At 35.9% G+C, this 20,802-nt stretch overlaps 1 long non-coding RNA gene across 18 annotated transcripts; it reads right to left on the reverse strand.

The window, feature by feature from the left end:
- Positions 1-378: 378 nt before the first annotated feature.
- LOC110872881 lies at positions 379-5,456 on the reverse strand. Of its 18 annotated transcripts, XR_004864509.1 has the most exons (8): positions 3,636-5,454; positions 3,084-3,377; positions 2,251-2,980; positions 1,772-1,907; positions 1,474-1,533; positions 993-1,237; positions 857-921; positions 379-779 (listed from the first exon to the last, which is right to left on the reverse strand). It is a non-coding gene; the product is annotated as an uncharacterized LOC110872881 (long non-coding RNA). The 18 variants fall into 18 exon arrangements; XR_004864503.1 differs by having other exon boundaries at positions 993-1,907; positions 3,636-5,033; positions 5,113-5,456; XR_004864501.1 differs by having other exon boundaries at positions 993-1,907; positions 3,636-5,039; positions 5,113-5,456.
- Positions 5,457-20,802: the final 15,346 nt, after the last annotated feature.

Genomic DNA, 20,802 nt, shown 5'->3' on the forward strand with positions numbered 1-20,802 from the left:
CAAATTTGGTTATCAATCTTATTATTGACTTTAAGATTCAATGGACAAACTTTAAACCATGAATTCGCCGTAGGGTGTGAATTTCTGACACGCGAAAATTGTGGGTATGGGTTTTAGTCTAAATAGATTCGGGTCAGTTTCAGGTTAAACCCGCGGACTAACTTTTAATAATAAAACGAAAAAAAATACTAATTTCAATTTTATTAACCCTCTAAACAACATATGATTCAGTTTATGGTCTTCTAGCAACTTGATAGTATGGTCAGTTTAAATAAAAATCTTCCACCTTTAAGAAAAAAAGGTTAAGCAAAACAAAGTCAAACATGCCTCTCTACATGACCAGGTCAAATCTGCAAGTCTTATAGTCAACAAACATAATTCTAGTTAACCCACCTTCATTACTACTACAAATATATTTTTTTAACGGCCAACAAAATATTTTATTCAAATTAACCGGTCAACAAAAATGTTAACCCGGAGATATTACATAGTTTACCAAATAAAAACATTACATCACACCCCCATAGAGTGTAACTCGAAATTACATCAATCTTCCCACGACAACGCATTGCATTTTGCCCTGTTTTTAACCCATAGGAAGCCATACGTTTTAATTTCATAGGGCTGTCTGCATGACCGATAATATTGCGCGTCTCCATTTCCTTGACCCGTGGCATTTATTTTGTATACCAACCAAATATTTAAGCTCAAGAATATAAAATCGGCTTAGCTTGCACCAGGTTTCTATGAAAGCCCATATTTGTTGTGCAACAGTACACCTAACAAACAAATGACTTGCACTTTCATACATTATAAGAATAAGAAAGAAGAATGAGAAAGGGAAAGTGACACATACACTATTCAAATATGCTTCAAAACACCGTAAATCAATTCAATGAATCCAACTGAACCTCCACGAACCTAAACACCAAATTAAACAAATCAATAAAACAATCAGTTGAATTATGATTAAAAGAAATCTGCTTCTAAACCTGCAGATTTATAGAATTGTTGATGGTTATATGGATTCCAAGGTCAGAAATGGAAGAAAGTAATCTGGTGATGAAGTTTCCCCGTAGTGGCTATTGACAGAATAGTTAATTAAGTTGCTGAAATCTGTAAGGTGTAGGTTGTGCATTCGCATGTTAGATTGGGGCGATAGGTTCGATTGGATCGAGAGAGTTTGATCTCAACAGACAACGGAAGCTTCTCAACCCCCGCTACTTTCTTGTTTGTTCTATTAGTTTAAACCAAAACAAAGCCAAGCACCATCGGATAGTTAAAACGAAAACTTTAGTCGAGGCAAATATGCTTATGATAGGCTCAGAGTCTAGAAAACAACAATACCACCATGGTTGAAGGGAAGGTTGCAAGTAATGAACTGCCATCCTTGAACCCTATCATGCCAAGGCAATATCATCAACTTTATAATCAAATGTATTGACTCATCATAGCCTTATGAGAAAATACAACCTCTAGAAACACCGTTCTATGTCTTGAAAATCAGACATTAGTAGGTCCGGAAATGGTAGTCTATCGGCAAAAAGAGCCATGCGACCATGAGAAGATAAAGCAAGGAGAGCACATACATGTGGCTTGCTCTAGAAACCTTAGAAACAGGTCAGAATGGCATTCGACAAATAAATGCCCAAAACTTACTTAAAGCCAAGCGTACAAATTGGTAAAGCTTTAAGAAGTTCCCGGTTGATAATATAAAAATATACGTTCCCACATATATTTTCCCTTAGCAACCAACATAGCACTAACTTACACATTCAAGAAGCCTTCAACCGATCCTTGGCTCGCCATCATTGAGCTTACAACATTAGGGCTTATAATAATCGGAACCAGAATACAACTTCATAAAACCTCTCAGATAAGCCCATGCTCACCACCATAGACCAAAACTGTAAAAATAAAGCAATAACCACAAATAAAAAATTAAGGACTTGCACTACTGAGGTCCACATACAAATCCAAACAACCAAATTCCCATCCCAGCTTCTAAATTCCCCCTGGTTATAGATTTCTAAAGAATCTATAAGAATATAAGACACCATGTTCAACCAAGTTTTTTTATCTTTTTTTGTCCTTTATTAATACTGTCAAAAAGTTCTAAAACAACTAAACAATTATTTGCAAATAATGATCATTAGAATTTGTATATTAACAAATTTGTATATTATAAGTTGAAACTGAAACATCCTTTAAATAATCATACCCTCGTTAGGATAAATCGACTTCACTTACCTCTCGAAAACTTTGAACTTGTCCGATGAGTTTGGTACAACAACTAACTTTTCATTCTCCAACGATCTCGTTGTCTTCAAAGAATGTTTCGCACATACGCAACACCCTTGTAGAAGCATTTTCATCTCCTATTCCTCCTTATAATGAAAAATTAGAAAAATAAACAACATATATACTATAAACATATCACTATAATCAACTATCCAAGGCCATATATCCTAATAAAATTGTCTGATAATACAGAACTTGTTCATTAGGCAAGTAAAATCGAATCGAAAACAATCCTTCAATCGGCACCATGTCGGAAATTCCATTCATAACGAACAAATATATAATTAATTAAGCATACATAATTTCTCAAAAGCAAACTTAACACAATGATTGAGAAAAAAGGAAGGAGTACCGATGTTAAATACAACATTAAAGCGTTTGGGAGATGCTTTAATGAAGTGGAAAGTCTACCAGTAACGTCATCAGTATGGTTTTTTCTTTTCCTGTCGCGTTTGGCCTGTAGTCTCCATCTCCATCGCCATTTGGTTTCCTCAACGAAGAATCGTCAACCATTATCTGTCTTTTTTTCCTCTGGACAGAGGATGAGGGATAGGAAAAAACTGATGGAATGCTTGAGATGGCAGACGAAGATCACTAAATTAACCAAAATGAAGAACTTTAAACTCACAATGACGCCAGGCCCCACTTAATCGTACACACCTTCGCTAGGTACAGACGACTATAAAACGAATCACACCACAAAATGAATCACTGTCAACCTATGCAAACAAATATTCAATTGGAAAAAAAGTAAGAACGGAAACAAACCACTAAATGCATACCTGGATCGCATATTTTGATCGCCATCTTCTTAAATTCTAGATCAACGAAGTTCTGCGTAAAGATATAACAATAAATTTTAAAATTGTCCTAAGTAAAAACAACATATGTTACAGGAATCAAGTAAAACCCCTAGCGATAATTTTAGATAAAACAATCTTCAAATGGACTCGACTATCTGAGCTACTGCTTGAAATATCAAATTCGTATTCATCATTTTCTTCATGACCAGTTGGTGGTTCAAGAACACTCAAAGCATTCCTTTGCAGCTTCACTTCAACTCCATTCTTCAGAACCTAGTAAAAGTTGGACTACTTATTAGTCAAATACATAAAATGGCTTTATAATAATGACACAATACAATTATCAATCTTGTTGACTAAAATTAGTACATTAATATGTGTTGACTAAAAATGTAATGTTCTATTTTCACTCACAAAAATGATTATTTATATGCATCGTATTAACAAAAATATGCAAACAAACAATTTTTCAAGAATGGATCGTATCATGAAGCATAGCGTCTAAAATCATCATAGTAGTAAAGATATTACCAGTTGAATGAAGCCAAGAATCTTCAACCGCGTTCTACAAAGTTTTGAAAACATCATCAAGATTGTTGCTTAAGTAGCCCTGGCCATCATCCAACAGTTCAGATATGCTGATTAATTTATACGGTTCCCAATGTTGAATCATCATGCTTTCTTTTTCGCCGTCTTTCACGAGATTTAAAGGCCTCTTACAAAATCCAAAACGCGCTTTATACAACCGATACCAGTTTAGAGTAGGCGAATATGTAAAACGAAAGTGAAAAGAGTGCAAACACATGTTGCCAAAACAAAAGCGCAGAGGCTTCACTAACAACATAACCTCTCATTGAGAATCAAATGTTGAACCCTAAAAGCGCAGAAGCTTTTAAACAATCAAAGTAATATTGTCATCATCACCTGTCCAATTACAAAATATTGAATTCAAAAAAAAAAAGTTTATTTATAAGTTTAAATTGGCAAAAAAACAAACAAACAGACAAACCTCTTATAAGGCGAATTTGATGTTCTTAGTTGTGTACCCTTTAAACTTTTACTCTAAAACTTTGGTGTCAGGTGATTATTCACCGTCCGAGGCCGTCGTATTGTGAACCCTCACCATGTTCAACCAAGTTTTTTTATCTTTTTTTGTCCTTTATTAATACTGTCAAAAAGTTCTAAAACAACTAAACAATTATTTGCAAATAATGATCATTAGAATATTAAGTTGAATAGGGTCTTGTTAATCGCCAACATCCTGGTACTGAATTCACCTATTGTAGTCTAAGAAGTCAGATGCAGGGGATTCTTCATCATCTCCGAACAACATTAGAAGCAAAGTCAACCAATATTCTTTCTTAAAACAATCATCTCACCAATCGAACTAAAATAATTTTAATTTCTGAACATTAACAAAGAAAACCTAATTTATGAAAAAAAAAAAACCCAATTCTTCATAATATCATAACCATTAAGAAAAAAAAACGCTATTTTCTAAACATATTCAAGACGCTGCAACAATAAAAAAAAATCAATCTAAAAACAATGCCGTGATCAATGGAATTAAAGGTGTTTGTGACATACATACCAGTTGAAATCGATTAATGGATTCCTCGTTCATAGAACTTGGTAGAATCAAAATGAGTGAAAATTAGAATAATAATCAGCGAAAAAAGAAGAGTGCTTGGTTGCTTACCCCACAATGTTCATTGTTGTAAACCACCAAAGGTTTGAATGGTAGTGAGTCACGAGAGTTAGGCTGGTGTCGTTAACCCTAGCCTAAAATACCCATCATTGCCGCCAACAACCACCGCCTCTACAAACCTTTATCGAAACTATAAACACCACGATCGTCCTCCATGTCGGCCTCCATGTCACTGCTCCCCAACCCTCATATCGCTGACATCGCCCCGTCACCTAGAAACCCTAATTCTTGAAAGAAAAAAGCAATCTGGTCGCACAAGTTTAAAGGGAAATCAAAGACGAATTAGAAACACAAACTTACCTCGAATCGAAGATAATCAGTAGAAGATGTTGGCGTCCCTAAAGCTGGTAGAAATCCTAGTTGAACGTCGTTGTAATGAAAGATGTTGATGAGGACCAACACAGACGATTAATGGAAGAAGATGAAAGGCACAGAACAGGGAGAAGAGAGAATGGGGAAGACAAAGATAATTAGGGTTACAAATAATTGCAAAAAGAAGCGTATGTGAGAAAATAAAAAGGAAACGCTTGAATGAATGAGAAACATGTGAAGAAAGGGACATAAGCATCTCTCGTTTTAGCGCTCATTCTTTTCCATCAGGGAGTAAGGATTTTGGCGGTCAATTGGGAAAAAAAGGGAGTAATCAAATGCCACATGGCAAGTGATAGGTTAAACTAATGACAAGTGGCTAAAAATTATTTTGTTTTATTAGAAGTAGTAGATAATTTTTGAGAGTTATTTTATCATTTGATAATAAAATAAAAAGTCAAGGGGTTGACTTATTAAAGGAATTAGTGGAGGACTAATTACTTGGAGAGAAAGGTAAAAGTCTGTGGATTAAAGTGTAATTATGGGTTCTATAAACAAGAAGTTACACCTAAAACCAGACAGAGTTGTGACAGAAAACCTGAATACACAAAAGAAACCTGGCACCTCCCCTCTCTCTACTCCCTTCGCCGTCGACCACCACCACTGTCGACACCGCCGCCGCCGCGCCACCTCCACCGATGCCGATGTCGTCCACCTCCGCCAATACGGCGCTTCACGCTACTTCTCCATTTCGTGTCGTGTTTTTGATTTACTGGTTAAACTCATTTAGCATGTGGATCTTGTGGTGTCTCGGGAACTTGTGTCTGGGCTTGCTGGCGGAGCCATTTGTCACATCCCTCGTGTGGCTTCTTGGTATTCGCCAAGGTACAACTCTAAACTTACTATGGTTGTTTTATGTAATTATCTAAATAATTTGTAACCGGATCAATGGCAGGAATATTGTTTATCCGTTTTTGTGTTCGTACATGCTTTCGCATCTGACTAATAGTAAGTGTTATTATTGTTGTTGATTATAAAATCGGATTTTATAAAAAAAAGTTCAATTTAAATGAATACTCGGATTCCCTACGATTATTCTTGGGGAATGGTCTACAGTAGAAACTCTATAAAATAATACACTTGGGACCACCAAAATTTATTAATTAAAAGAGTTATTAATTAATCGATAAATTAATAATTATTAATTTATATATTAATTAATATTTTATTAATTTATAGTAGAATACTTAATTTACAAACACCTTTCAAGCTTCCACTTAATTATTGTATACAATGCATATATATCAAATGAACTGCCCAATTTGAAAGAAACCTTCAATCTCCCACCTTATTATGCTTCTTGTGTTCAATGTATCACTTTATGGACATTAAAAATATTTTCTATATAAATACAAGATCAAAATAGGTTAACACAAACAAATCATACACACAACATGGCTTCCCATCTTAAAGGTGTGAAAAAAACAACAATGACAGACGAGATTCGAAGAGCATTATGCAAGCACAACAAGGATAATCCAAGTCTCACTCAAAAGCGGCAATCATATTGAACAATTTCTTGTTGAGCTATGAGAAAACAACACCAGAAGTTCTTACCATGCTAAGGAAAATTAGAGACGAGATTCAAGGGGAAATTGATTTCAACAAAAAACAAAAGACAATTGAGTCATTTTTCAAGAAACCTTCGTAAATCATTCATGTAATATGCTACATATAAGGAATTATTAATTTAGATTTTATATGGGGTCTAAAGAAATTATCAAAAATGTATTATCTTATAATTTTAGCGAATTATTAATTTAGCACCCTATCCCCGAGTCGGGACCGGCAAAAAATATTATCTTAGTGAGTTTATTAAATAATCGAGTATTAATTTATCGAGTTTCTACTGTATTTTTAATAGTAAAAATGCTCCAAGGCAGCTAAGGTATTCTATTTTTGCTCAAGGTGATGTTAAATTTATTTAAATCTGATATATTTTTATGGTATTGGGGCTGAAGGGTCGGGAGTGGAGTCTATGGCGTCGGTCCTGGAATGTAAAGCATGTACAATTCAATTCATGTACATAGATCTTTGGTTGGTGAGTTTTCTCCTGAATTGGTGTATAGGCATTACTGTCTAGTGGAGATGGATATGATCGCGTGGTTCTGCTGGTGACACGATGATAATCCAATGATCCGTCAGTGATCCAAATTTGCCGTTCAAAAAAAAAGATCTTTGGTTGGTGCTAATATCAATAGAGTTAATAATTGAAGGCCCGTTTTTTAAGTGTTCGAAGCTCGTTTATATCTCTACAGAAAGCCGCTACTTTAGCCGGCCAAATGACTACAGGATCATCGGTCTACTCTACCTCAATTCACCATTTCGAACCTTATACAGAAGGTTTTTCCGTACCAGCTTCTCGTCTACAGGAGGTCAAGTTACTCTTTTAAAATATGTTCTTGAAAGTCTCCCAAATTATTATTTTTTTCTTATATAAGGCACTGATATTAAACGTTTGGAGGCAATTATCAAAGAGTTTTTTTAGGGGTGGGTCTAGTGATAATAAGAAGATGCATTGTGTCACGTGGGATCTGGTTGTCTCCTAATAAAGCTGGTGGCACTGGGATTACTAAGCTTGATGATATTGATTTTTCTCTTTTAGTGAAATTGAAGTGGCCATATAAAAATGAAAATCATAATTTGTGGAAGAAAGTTGTCGATGCTTTCCATTGTAAAAGAAATTGTTGGTATATATTGTTGGCTTACAATTCAGCTCCAAGAGTGTAGAACAATATTGTCAAACTAGATTCTAGAATAGCTATCTTTACCTTTACCTACACCAGATGTTTAAGGGGGTTGTTGGGAATGGGGTAGCCATTCGTTTTTGGCTCGACCCTTGGCTTAATTGATCCTTTAAAAGAGATTTTCCCTAACTTGTTTCGAGGGAAAAATGCATAAGAGGGGACCTGTTTAATGAGATTGATCAAGAATTTTATAGGTAGATTGAAATAGAAAGGTGATCTGATAAAATTGATGGTTGGGTTTGGTTGGGGGACAGGTCGGGGTTGTTCTCGGCTGGTTCAGTTAAAGGTATGTTGAATAGTGAGGCAGATACAAGTCACAAGTATGCGATGGATTGCTGCAAGTGTGTGCCGCCAGGGCCGGATCTTGGGCCGGCCAACTCGTGTCGTTGCTCGAGGCCCAAATTTTCAAAGGGTCCGAAAAGTTTTTATGAGATTTTATATATATGTTAAATTATATATTTAGCATATGCATTCATTAATTGTCTAAAAAAGTGTTTGTAGTTGAGTGGAAAAACCATCTTAAAATATTGTAGAGGTCTCAAGTTCAATTCTTGTCTCAATCAGTAAGGATGGATTTTTTTAATTTATTTCCCTTTGACAACAATTTTGGGCCCAATTCATTTTGTCGCCCGAGGCCTTAAATTTTTTAGAGTTCTCGGGAACCGCTAAAATGTAACATTTTCATGTTGAGGGCAGAGATGGATATGGGGCATCTAAAAAGATTTTACAAGGTATTGTTATGGTGGTTTGTTAGTGTTTAGAAAAAGCTAGAAATGAGAATCACCTTTCTAACAAGACGGTCAAGATCAAGAAAAGCATTCAACAAGTTAAATCGCTTGAGGTTTTTAGTTGAAGAATATATCGAAGTCCAAGTCCAAAGTTGAACGAATTAGTGTAAACTTTGATATTATGTAAATTTCTTTTTGTGCTCTATTTAGGGTATCAGTTGTTATTGAAATTTGCCATTCGAAAAAAAGGAAAAGAAGTTGATTTTGTTATTTTCAAGACTTTCTAAGCATGTGAGTTAAGATGTAATTGTATACCATCGTCACTCGCATCTTTCCTGTTGGTTCACATGCAAACCTTCTTAAATGTGTTCACATCAGAGAAGCCTCTTAAATGTGTTCACATTATTAAAGTATTTCTATCATTGTACATCACTTTAGGAGTTGAAGGGAATTTTATATTTCAGCAGCCATACTACTACTCTTTGCTTCAACATTGACCAAGTTGAATTAAATAATAAACTCCAAAAGACAATTTAGTTATAGTGACTACTACTACTATGTAAGGTTGTATTAACATTTAACAACATAGTATTAAGGTGCACAAAATAACTGGTTCTATAACCGGAACCAGTTTATTACCGGTTTAGGTACCCGTTTATTAAGACCGGTTAGAAATTGGTTCAAACTGAACCGGCAAAAAACCAGAGCCGGTTTGGAACCGAACCGTTCGTTTTCCACTCAAAAACCAGTTTTGACTTTTGTTGACAAAAATCAAACCGGTTTGGGATCAAGTTACCGTATGTCACTAACCGCTTGTAATCGTTCCCTTAAGTAACCAGTTTCTGATCGGGTAACACCGAGTCAACTCAACAGCAAACAGTTGATTCAAGTTCAATAAATAAGAGAATCAAAGAATGAATCAAAACAGAGGAACATGTTCTTCAATATAATCTTTTAAGTTCTGATTGTTATTAGCTTCAATTAAATTTAAAAAACCCACACTAGGGTATTACATTCAACACTTACACATAAAACTGTGAAAAAAATATTCCTCAACTGAGGATTGAAGATGTAAAAAAAACAATATAACACTTATACAACACAATTGAATAAAACATTGAATTAAATTACCTACAAAACATGTTTGTATACTACCGCCAGAGCGTCAAGGGGCAACGGGGTTACCCCTTGTTACACTCTATATCCGCCACTGACCCGGATCAGGTCAAGTTCAAGTATAAAGCGGAGACACGATCGAACTTCTCCTGGAACGCTTCGCCTTTTGTGGAACTCTCTGTCTCTCTCGGGTAAAACAGAAGCATGAGAAAACCCTTCGGATCACATTCCGGAGCACTTGCCCCCTTTCGGGTACCAACCGTGGCGCAGCTGAAGGTTCTGGAAGACGACGAGGTGGCGGCGGATACGGGTGAGTTGTGGTGGCAGGCATGTTTAGGATGGATGAATGTGTATATATAGGTGTAAGAGTGAAAGGGAAAAGAGAGGATGGTGGTGGTGGAAGGGAGGAGGAATGTGAGAGTACCGACATGGTTTCTATTTAAATGTGTGAATTGCGCGTTTAATATTTTGTGGAGTAAAGTAGCGTGTGAGCCGTGTGGGATGTCTTTTAAATAATCGTTGTGTTTCTTTGAACGAGTCTTGTCCTAACTTGTTGTACGTTTTTTAAGTTGATTTTATTTTAAGGTAGTGTTTTATATTTTGTGAGGAGATGTTAACATGATACGAGGTGATGTGGCATCAATGGGGACGTCAGACATGACATTCGACTGGTTATGAGTCGGGAAACTTTTCCCACATGAGGAGAATCGAAGCTGTGGGATTTCGGGAATACCACACTAACACATGAGCTAAGAGCATTCACATCCGAATTGATAAATCATGTCATATCCTTATATTTTAAGGTATATTTTAAATTACCTACTTCATTCGATTCTTTATATTTTTCCTTATATTTTACAAACTCATTATTGATCCCTCATTGACATTTTGTGTGGGGTGCAAACGAGCCAAGCGGCTCGCAGGCTACTCAAGATCAACTCAAGAAAAAGTTCGAAACGAGCCGAGCCTTATCAAGCCCGAGCCGAGTTTGAGCCTAAAATAAAGCTCGTTTGTTTATCGAGCCTGAGCTCGAGCCTCACATGTGAAGCTCGTTAGGCTCGTTAAGCCTTATCGAGCCTTAGTGTAAACGAGCCGAGTCGAGCCGAGCTTATTTAAACTTGTTTACAAGCCGACCTCAAATCGAAAAATAAGCTTATTTAATAAACGAGCTCGAGCCCGAGCCGGACTTCACTTATCGAGCTCACGAGCCTAAAAAGTCTATTATTTATATTATTTTTATTTAATAGATAATAAACGAGTTGAGCCCGAGCCGAGCTCGAGCTTGAGAAAATACCAACAAGCCGAGCTCGAGCTTTGAAAACAAAGCTTGAATCAAGCCGAGCTCTCATAAGTTAATCGATCTAGCTCGAGCCTGGTCGAGCTTGGGCTCGGCTCGGCTCGGCTCGTTTACACCCCAAATTTTGTGAGTAGAAGAGAGAGAGAGAGAGAGAAATAATTGTAAGAATTGACTAAAAGTTTATTATTTAACTAGTATTATGACCCGTCGCGTTGCAGCGGGGTGTAACAGATAAATAACTAACAGTGTGCGTGTTGCCATGAAACTAACATTGCATAACAAGAGTCGCTTCCAACCGTTATTGTAGAAGTAAATTGAGATTTGAGAAAACCACAACAAACAAAATTAACATAAGGTTACAACCAAAAGGGCACAGTATTGTAATATCAACATGGAGTAAACCGAGGGGCTAAACATGTAAATAAGCAAAGTCAACTAACGAACGGAAAAACGTTATTAAATTCGAAAGACTAAACACCTATATTAGGAAAGTTAAAGTAGAGAAATCGTACGATAAATATAGTAAAAAACATGACTAAAAACCAAAACCACTAAACGACTTAAACTCTTAACAGTATAGCTAAGAGTTTGTGTTTTAGTATTATTGATAATGATAATTGAATATAGATTAATATAAGAAATCGAATGTGGTGGGTTTTCTGAAATTCGAAAAATTAATAAGGTAATATGTTTCTTGCTTAAATTATAACTAGTAATAACACCCGCGTGTGTTGCGCGAGAACATCGCAAACATCGAATGGATTAGTTCAAACGTCGTGTGATGGGTTAACCGTATGGAAACGCGCATTTTGACGTATCGAATTGAACCCATAGTAACCTATATAAGCATTGCGATTGGATCAAAACGTAAAGTAAATCAAATTTATATGTGACCCGACTCATACATAGAAAAGAAACTATAATTTGACTCCACACGTTCAAAACAAAATTTACGAAACATACATAAAATACGCATGAATACATATTATATTTGTCCTAACACATCTCCCAAATCGAAACGTAGACCAACTCAAATTTATAGTATATATAAAAATATGCACATAATTTTTTTAATGAAAAAGTATTATATTTGATCTAAATCGTTTTCTAGAAAAAGTTTACGTCGAAACATAGAGCAAATCATATTCATACCGACACGTAAATAAAAATATGCACGTAAAAATAGTTTTTTTTAAGTAAAGGAAGTATAGAGGTAAACTCGAAACAAATTATAGGTAAAAAACTTAATAGGTTAAAAAGGTTCATAAAACGTACCAAGTAGCATCAATGCAATACAATTGCAGGCGACCCCAACATTGGAAAATTTCGTAAAAATAAAATAAATAAAAAAGGAAAAAAAATAACAACGAACGAAAAGCAAACGTAAAATCGTTGAACCATACACGGCCGTTGCTGTGTGTTAATGCAAAGAAATTAGACCGAAACGTAAAACGTTGAAAAAAATAACTAAGTTGTCAAATGGAAAAAAACAGACCAAAAAAAGGTGAACCCCACACACATGTTGCGGCATGTTAACTTGCAAAATTTAGAACGAAACGTAAAACGAATAATTTGTGAAACATGAAACTTAAAGGGGCCAAAGATGAAAATAAAAAGTGTTAGGGTTAAATTGCAAAAGAAGAAAAATATTGAGATAGAAATGAAAAATCAACTCTTTTTTTCTAAATCTCCCTATATATACATAGAGTACAACTCTATAAAGCAACATTTAGTTGCTAATTTATAGTTTATAATTATACAAGAAATCGGACGGGAATGCTCTAAGTTGATATGAGTATAGTTGGTCCACCATACAATTATTTTTGTAAATTTAAATGATAGACGTATAGCACTTTATATTATAATTGGAGTGTTTATGTTTTATGTCATTCTTAACATTCCAAAACGTGAAAAAAAAACCTCAGCTAAACTGTTAGTAATAATTCTGTTTTAATTACCAATTATACCTGGCGAAGGTAACCCGTAAACCTAATTTTGGGTCATGATGGGTCATTAAAGTGACCTCCTGGGTCATTTCGGGTCTGGGTAAAATTATAAACGGGTCTGAACGGGTTAGAATTAAAAAAAGAAAAATGGAAACGGGTTAGAATGGGTTGTTCTGGAATTGAGGAAGGGTTAGAATGAGTTGTTTCTGAAGTTGAGAAAGGGTTAGAACGGGCAATATCGATGTCCAACGCATTCATGAAACCTCAAAAATCAAGTCACCACCACATGCTTCCGCTGCTCAGTCGCCGGCCACCACCACAAGTTTGTGCCACACAATCGTCGGCCACCATTTCGCTGCCCAGTCGCCGACCACTACTACAAGTTTGTGCCGCCCAATCGCCGGCCACCACGTTAAAATTACGGCCGCCGCCGAATCGCCGCCCCCACCACAATATTCCCGCCGCCACTCAATCGCTTCCACCACTTACCATGTACCTATGCTTTTGATTTTAGAGAGAGAGAGAGAGGGGGGTTTTGAAAATGAAAACTTTGTGTATAGAGAGAAATTAACCTCTAAGGGTGTAAGGGGTGCTCACCTAATAGGTGAGTCCCCTCTCTTACGCCCAACCAATCCTCGTGTGCCACGTCAACTCCCCTCTTAAACTCCCCTAACACCCCAATTTGATGGCGGCACTCCCCTCTTAGGGGACTTGGTTTTTTATTAAAAAAAAAAAAACAACAACAACAACAATTTGATTGGTGGAAAAAATGGACCCCACACCCTCTCTCTTCAATCTTCATCGGTGAACAACCCACGATTTCACTCCCCTAATTGCCTCACCTAAGGGATGGCGGCGGTGTTCCCCTTAGGTGAATGGGGTCACCGATTTCACTCACCGCTTACGCCCCTTACACCCTAAGCATTAATAGCAGAGCACACTAAGGGTGTCCGGGGCGTATTCGGGGAGGTGATTCGGTGAGGGGTTTCTCAGATCGGGAACACCGCCGCCATCACCGCGGGGTCCCGATTCGGGGTGGGTTTTGGGTGTGGGTTCACCGATTGAAGAAGGAGAGATGGTGGGGCCAATCAACTTTCCAACCAATCAATTGTTTTGTTTTGTTTTTTTTTTTTTTTTTGAATAAAAAAACAAGGGTAGTTAAGAGGGGAGTGGCGCCATCAAATTGGGGTGTTAGGGGAGTTTAAGAGGGGAGTTGACGTGGCACACGGGGATTGGTTTGGCGTAAGAGAGGGGACTCACCTATTAGGTGAGCACCCCCTTCACCCTAAGTAGTTGAAAACTCCAGCATCAAACATCAATCACTGTACAATTTTCTTTTTTATTTTGTATACAATATAATAAATATATCGTTCAAACAAAGCTGTACATTTGCTATATAATATAATAACTCAGTTTATAGTATACTTTTATAATTTAATATTTCTTTTTATTAAACAACCTAACCCGTTTTGATCCGAAACCCGTTCTGACCCGAACCCATTCCGACCTGAACCCGTCCTGACCCGAACCCGTTCCGACCCGAACCAAAATAACCCTTTTTATATCAACCCGTTCTGACCCGAACCCATTTTAACCCGAACCCGTTCTGACCCGCCACCCGACCCACCCGTTTTGCCAGCCCTATTTCCAACGGTTAAATTCTGTTAGTAACGATTTGGATCATGACAGAGATTTTAAAATCGTTAAAGTGTATGGTGAAAGACTAGTATTAACGTTGTACTTCACATGGAAAGATTCCACATTGACTATATGAAAGAAGAAAGATGTGCATATAAGTTGGGTCGACTGGTCCCAATGTGGTGGTTATTATGCAAGCCCGGTACTTTGTGACAGAAAAATCTAAAAGGACTTGGTCTTTTTGGATTGCTATGTTATCAACTTTTAATTGATTGTTGTTTTTTGATTTTTATATTATTTAAGATTCGTCTATACTCTTTACCGCTTTCATTCTTGTTTCTGAGCACATAATATTTTTAACTATTTATTTCATTAATCTTTTAATATAAATTCCAATTTTATTGTCTTTTAATAATATAATTTATTTGTTTTTATAAGTTACTTATTTATAGTTATATAACTTAGTAAACCCTTTTGTAGTAGACTTTGATAAATAATTTTATACATTAAGTCATTAACATATAAAATATTACAGTTCATAGGCGAAAAGGAAACTTTTGCCTTTGTGTTGGTTTGGGTATTTGACTATGAAGTAAGAAGTACACGGTTTGCTTTTGACGTATTCGTGATTTCGTTCAATGTTGAGTTTGACTTTTGACTTTCTATTTAAAATTTGACCCACTTTCTCTGTAAAATTTGACCCATACTTTACAAGCCACGTGTCCCCTTTGTTGTTAAGTACAATGAAAAAAAAAATATAACCTAACGTAATTAATACTCTACTTGCAATACTGTCTACTGAAAAATATAGAACTTTTAAATAATTCTCATTATTATTTAACCATTAGGAAAAGATCAAAGAGGAAGTTAATTTTCACTAGGAAAGATAGAAAGCCATAGGATTATGACATGTGGCAAATTTTAAAATAAAGAGAAAGGATATTTTAGTCAATCCAACTCCTTCTTCTTCCTTTTTCAAACCCAGTAACTTCAAAACCCACCATTTTCAAAACCCACCATCTTCAACTATTTCTTCACTTTCTATCTCAATAATCACTACATTATAGTGCGATTTTCATCACCAATCAATGATTCAAAACCCAATCAACGTGTTCTTCATCTTTTTTTTGAAGAAAACCCAGTTTAATTTCATAAAAAATCTCGTTTTTTCGGTGATTTTGGAGATAATCACTCGATTCGTTCGACTCGAGCGTTGATAAGTGTTTCTATCATTCAAATTTCGTCAATTGATGAATAAATCGGCTTCGATCCATGTAAGAAATTCTTTAATTTCATTTTCACGATCTGGGTTTTTAATTTAGTCATTGCGTTTTACGATCTTTGCGGGGGTCCGGGGGCGGCAGCCCCTGGTAGCGGGGTCCAAGGGGCAGTGCCCCTGGCTGGGGTTGAGCTCGGAAATTTTTTTTTCGATTAAATTGTTGTACTAAAAATGCATCAGAAAAATTAATTTTTCAGAAATTGGCTCATTTCGAAGACAGTAATTCGTAGACAATTCAGACAGTTCACAGTGACAGACAGTTTTATGTGTCCATTGCGTTTTAGAAATAAGAGAGTTTTATGTGGTTTCTGGTTATTGCGTTTTAGAAAAAAACACATTTTTAAGTGTTTTTAGTCATTGCGTTTTAGGTAAAAACACATTTTTTAGGTGTTTTCAGTCCATTGCGTTTTAGAATGAGTCATTTTTAAGTGTTTTCTGGCCATTGTGTTTTACAAATAAGACATTTCTTTGTGTTTTTTGGTGCATTGCGTTTTAGGTAAAACATCTTTTTTATATGTTTTTGGTGCATTGCGTTTTAGGTAAAACATCTTTTTATTTGTTTTTGGTGCATTGCGTTTTAGGTAAAACACATTCTTATGTGTTTTCTGGCCATTGCGTTTTACAAATAAGTCATTTCTTTGTGTTTTTGGTGCATTGCGTTTTAGAAAAATGTCATTTTTTAGGTTTTTTTTTTCATTGCATTTTACGTAACTGGTGGTTTTTCTATTGTGTTTTACGCAACTGGGTTTTAAATTTTTTTTTTAAAATATAGCAGTAGTATACTCGTTTTAAAGATAAAAAACGCTCGTTTTTTTGGTGCAATTTTTATAAAAAAATAATGTCGTATGAAAGAGTTATTAACGTTTAAAAAATGGGGGAGAATTGAAGGAGAGAGAAACTATTGGCTTGGATTGACTAGAATGCCCTTGAACAAACTCACACGCCTCTTTTCTTCCTTTCAATTTCCCTGATTTAATCTTAGCCCTTGATTAACTTAATGGATGGTCAAGATCACTTCCTAGTCTTCCTACCTATTGTATCTTCACCCTATGTACGATATAAAACAAAATTTGGCCAATCGTAAGAATTAATTAGTCGAAAGTAAAATACTTTTTTGAGTTGGGTCGATCAAGCGTACGGATGATCCGAAAAATGTGCGCTTGACTTTGGAGGTTTGCTGCCTATATTTTAGGTTCTTTTGAAATTGTCATACCTTTCTTTATTATATTTTGTACCCATGCCTTAACTCGCAAGTGTTCAAATCAAAAGTATTAACTATTATTATTAAGATATTATATATGTTAATTAATATAATTTAAAGACATTGTATGTCACATTGTCTTATTTACATTAAAATATATTGTAGGGTATAGTGTCAACACTTTGGTAGGTTTAATATGCTAGCCAAATCAGCATGGGCGAAGCTTTTACGCGGTGGGAGGGGGCAGTCGATCCTTCGAACTTTTCGCTCAGTAGTGAAGAGTATGTAGTTTTCGTATAAAATTTTTGGGTATATCCGTTTTCGACCCCCGGTTTTATAAAAATTTTTAAGTCCAGTGATTTCGCCCCAGTCGAAAATCTCAAGCTTTACCACTGCAAAACACCATTCTTTGGTTCAAAAATATGTACCCAATCAGAAAAGGTTCCAACAACAAATAGTTTTATTTAAAACTGCTAATTCACACTCCTACTTATTCTAATCCTAAATCTAATGGTTTTTTTTTTTTTTTTTTTTTTTTTTTTTTGTATATCACTAAACTACACAAAAGTTGGTAACAACAATCAATTAATTGCTGATAGTGTATCTCTCAATTTATGACTTTACTTTTAGGCTTTATCTCATATCTATAGTACGCATTGTATTAACAACAAAAATATTACACGTTATCTTACAAGTCCAACTGATTATTATCTTTTTTTTTTTTTAAACCGGAGAAGCAAAACGAGTTCCGGTTCAACAACCGGTCCATTTTCAAATAACATATCCAAGAATCCATTGATGTAGAGAACCAGAGTATCAATCACAACAGAGCAACATGATCTTCAATAATCTGTTCAATTCTAACTGTTATCAACTTCAATTAGATTCTAATTGTTATTAACTTCAATTAGATATAAAAAATCCTCAAATCAGGTACAACATTTGCTCCCATCAGCAAAAGAAAACTTCAACAAACACACAAAAAAAACAGTTCCTCAATCGAGAAATTGACGATCTAACAAAACAATATAACACTTTACACTTCTATAACATAATTAAATAAACTTATAAATTAAATCACCTAAAAACCATAACTGATTAACTGACCACCGCCGCCGATCAATTCACGATCAAGTGTCAAATCGGAGACACCGTCGAGCTTCTCCGTCTCTCTCCGGTGAAACAGAAGCACGAGAAAACCGTTCTGATGACGTTCCGGAGAACCTGTCCCCGTTCTGGAATCAACCGCGGCGGAGTAGAAGGTTGTGGAAGCCGACGAGGTGGCGGCGGAGGTTGGTGAGTAGTGGTAGACATGGTTAGGTGGATGAGAGAGAGTATATATAGAGTGAGAGTTGAAGTGGAAAGTGAGGTGGTGACGGTGACGGTTGGCGGTGGATGGTGGCGATGGTACGTGGAAGGGAGGAGAGGGTGCGTAGGATATGTAAAGTGGGTGTAGAATGCGTGTATGTATCTTAGCGAGTAAGAGACCGTGTGAGCCGCGTGTGGGATTTATATCAATTTTGCCTCCATTTCTTTTCCTTTTTATGTTTGAAATAGTCTTCTATAAGAGCTATCTCATTTGGGAGTTTGTATGGATGACATCGGCACCGGTATCATATTGAATCGGTACTGTATTGTATTGTATAGTTTTGATATCCAAATTTTGTTAATATCAAAACCGAATGTTATATCGGGCGTGTTTGGTTGATACTGGTATGCTATGATACTGTTGAAAGTCCTATCAATATCGAAATTGAGGTAAATTTAAAATCGAATACCATATCGTATATGTGTGATCGTAGTGATAGAATGTTGGTATGATACTAGTATTCGGTATAAATTTCTGATCCCTATTTGGTATGCCCTCAAAATAACAGGTAAGAAAATATCTTAACATTGATTTCCTCCATAGTGATGCAACTTCCTTTGATTTGGTAATGATGAGTCCTAGAAAGTACTTTTGTGATTTATGATATGGTTTTGTTGATTTGTTCGATAAGGATTTTGATGGTAATGATGGAAATATACAAGTGTTTTTCATATGACATTTAGGGTAGATAAAATTATATGAAAATTTGAAATTAACTAGTTTTTTTTTTTGGCGCCGCACGTTGCGGCGAAACCAATCAAATGATAATATAAACAAACGTGATTTGAAAATAAAGTATGCTGTTTAGAAAGCCAAACCATTAGAACGGTTTAGTTTATCATCGTACCGTTTTATGATAACAAATAAATACTTTATTTTGAGTATAACTTTTTTTTAACAAAACTTAAGGGAAAAAATCAAACATAACTACGTACTTAAGTTTTTAGAAAAAAGTTAAAAGCGTAAACTATTAAAGAAGTATCAAATTAATTGATAAATTGATATATGTTTTAAAAAAGAAAAAAAAAAGAATTTATCAATAAAAAAGCTATATATTATTATAAAAATAAAATTACTATTCATGGTCCTTCATTTCAAATCTTGTTGAGCTTTCTTTGTTTTTATTTATAGGGTTTGTATTAATGGTTATACATGTTTGAAGTTTATGTGTTCATTATATCATTCCTTAGGTTGCGGGTGTGGGCGGCTTGGGTTGGGGGTTTTGTTCGACACGTGGGGAACCCACTTAAATTCCTGATTCCTGTCGTGCCTCCACTAGAACTTCACGATCTCTATTCGATCGTCGTGGCTCAGGTTCCCGGCAGGGACACGGTTGAAACAAACTTTAAACCGATCCAGCTTTGGTTTTAGTTCACGCCACTTATGTTGGCAGACGTTTAAATTGTGGCGAGTGTTACCAATGTGTTGTTGGTATTGTTGGAACGCTTGTCCCCAATACGCGGTTTGACCGCGTTGTAACGTACGTTGTGCATTTACGATCGAAGTGACAAGTGCGATCTCCTCCTCCGTCCAATGCACCATTTTCGGTTTGTTGTTTGGTTGAAAAAAATTGTTGTTTGGTGTGAGATTGGTTGAAGAAGTTTTGTAAAAATTTGTAGGTGTGGGGGGTATTATAGGTAAAAATTTGTAGTGTGGGGGGATATTATAGGTAAAAATTCGTAAGTTCTTTTAAAAATTTGATTTTTAACATTGAAACCGCCATACCCAACGGCTATGGCTAACGGCTACCCCAAACCATCCAAAATTGAACAGCCAATCACAGCTAGCCAGCTCACCCCCCCTCCCACCCCGGGCTTCAAAGCGACGCTGGCTGAGCAACACCGTCACCAATGTTAGCACGGAATGGGTTAGCCAGCGTTGCCTGACAATATTTACACAATTATTTAGTAGAAGATATGATTTAATAGCATACAATGCAAAACTATTTGCCACACTAAAAGATATTATTGTTTTTATTTCAGACTTTCATTTCATATATGAGAGTTGCAGTACAAATAAAATGTAATAAAATTTTTATTTAAAACTGTTTTCCGGTGCGAGATTATTCTTTAGGTCACATTGACGGTGGTGTTGGACGGTGGTGGACGTGGACGGTGGGTCATGGTGGTGGACGGTGACGGGTGGTGGTGGTGGTGGTGTTTAACCCTCTGCAGACTTTAGAAGATCTTAAAAGTGATTGAGCCAAGTCTACATCTAGAAGAGCTCAAGCAAACGTTTTTTTAATGAAACATCTTTAGAAAAATAGTCTGTAGATGACAATTTTTGTGCGTGCTGTGCGC

The sequence above is a fragment of the Helianthus annuus genome, chromosome 8 (assembly GCF_002127325.2).
Source record: "Helianthus annuus cultivar XRQ/B chromosome 8, HanXRQr2.0-SUNRISE, whole genome shotgun sequence".
Lineage (NCBI taxonomy): Eukaryota > Viridiplantae > Streptophyta > Magnoliopsida > Asterales > Asteraceae > Helianthus > Helianthus annuus.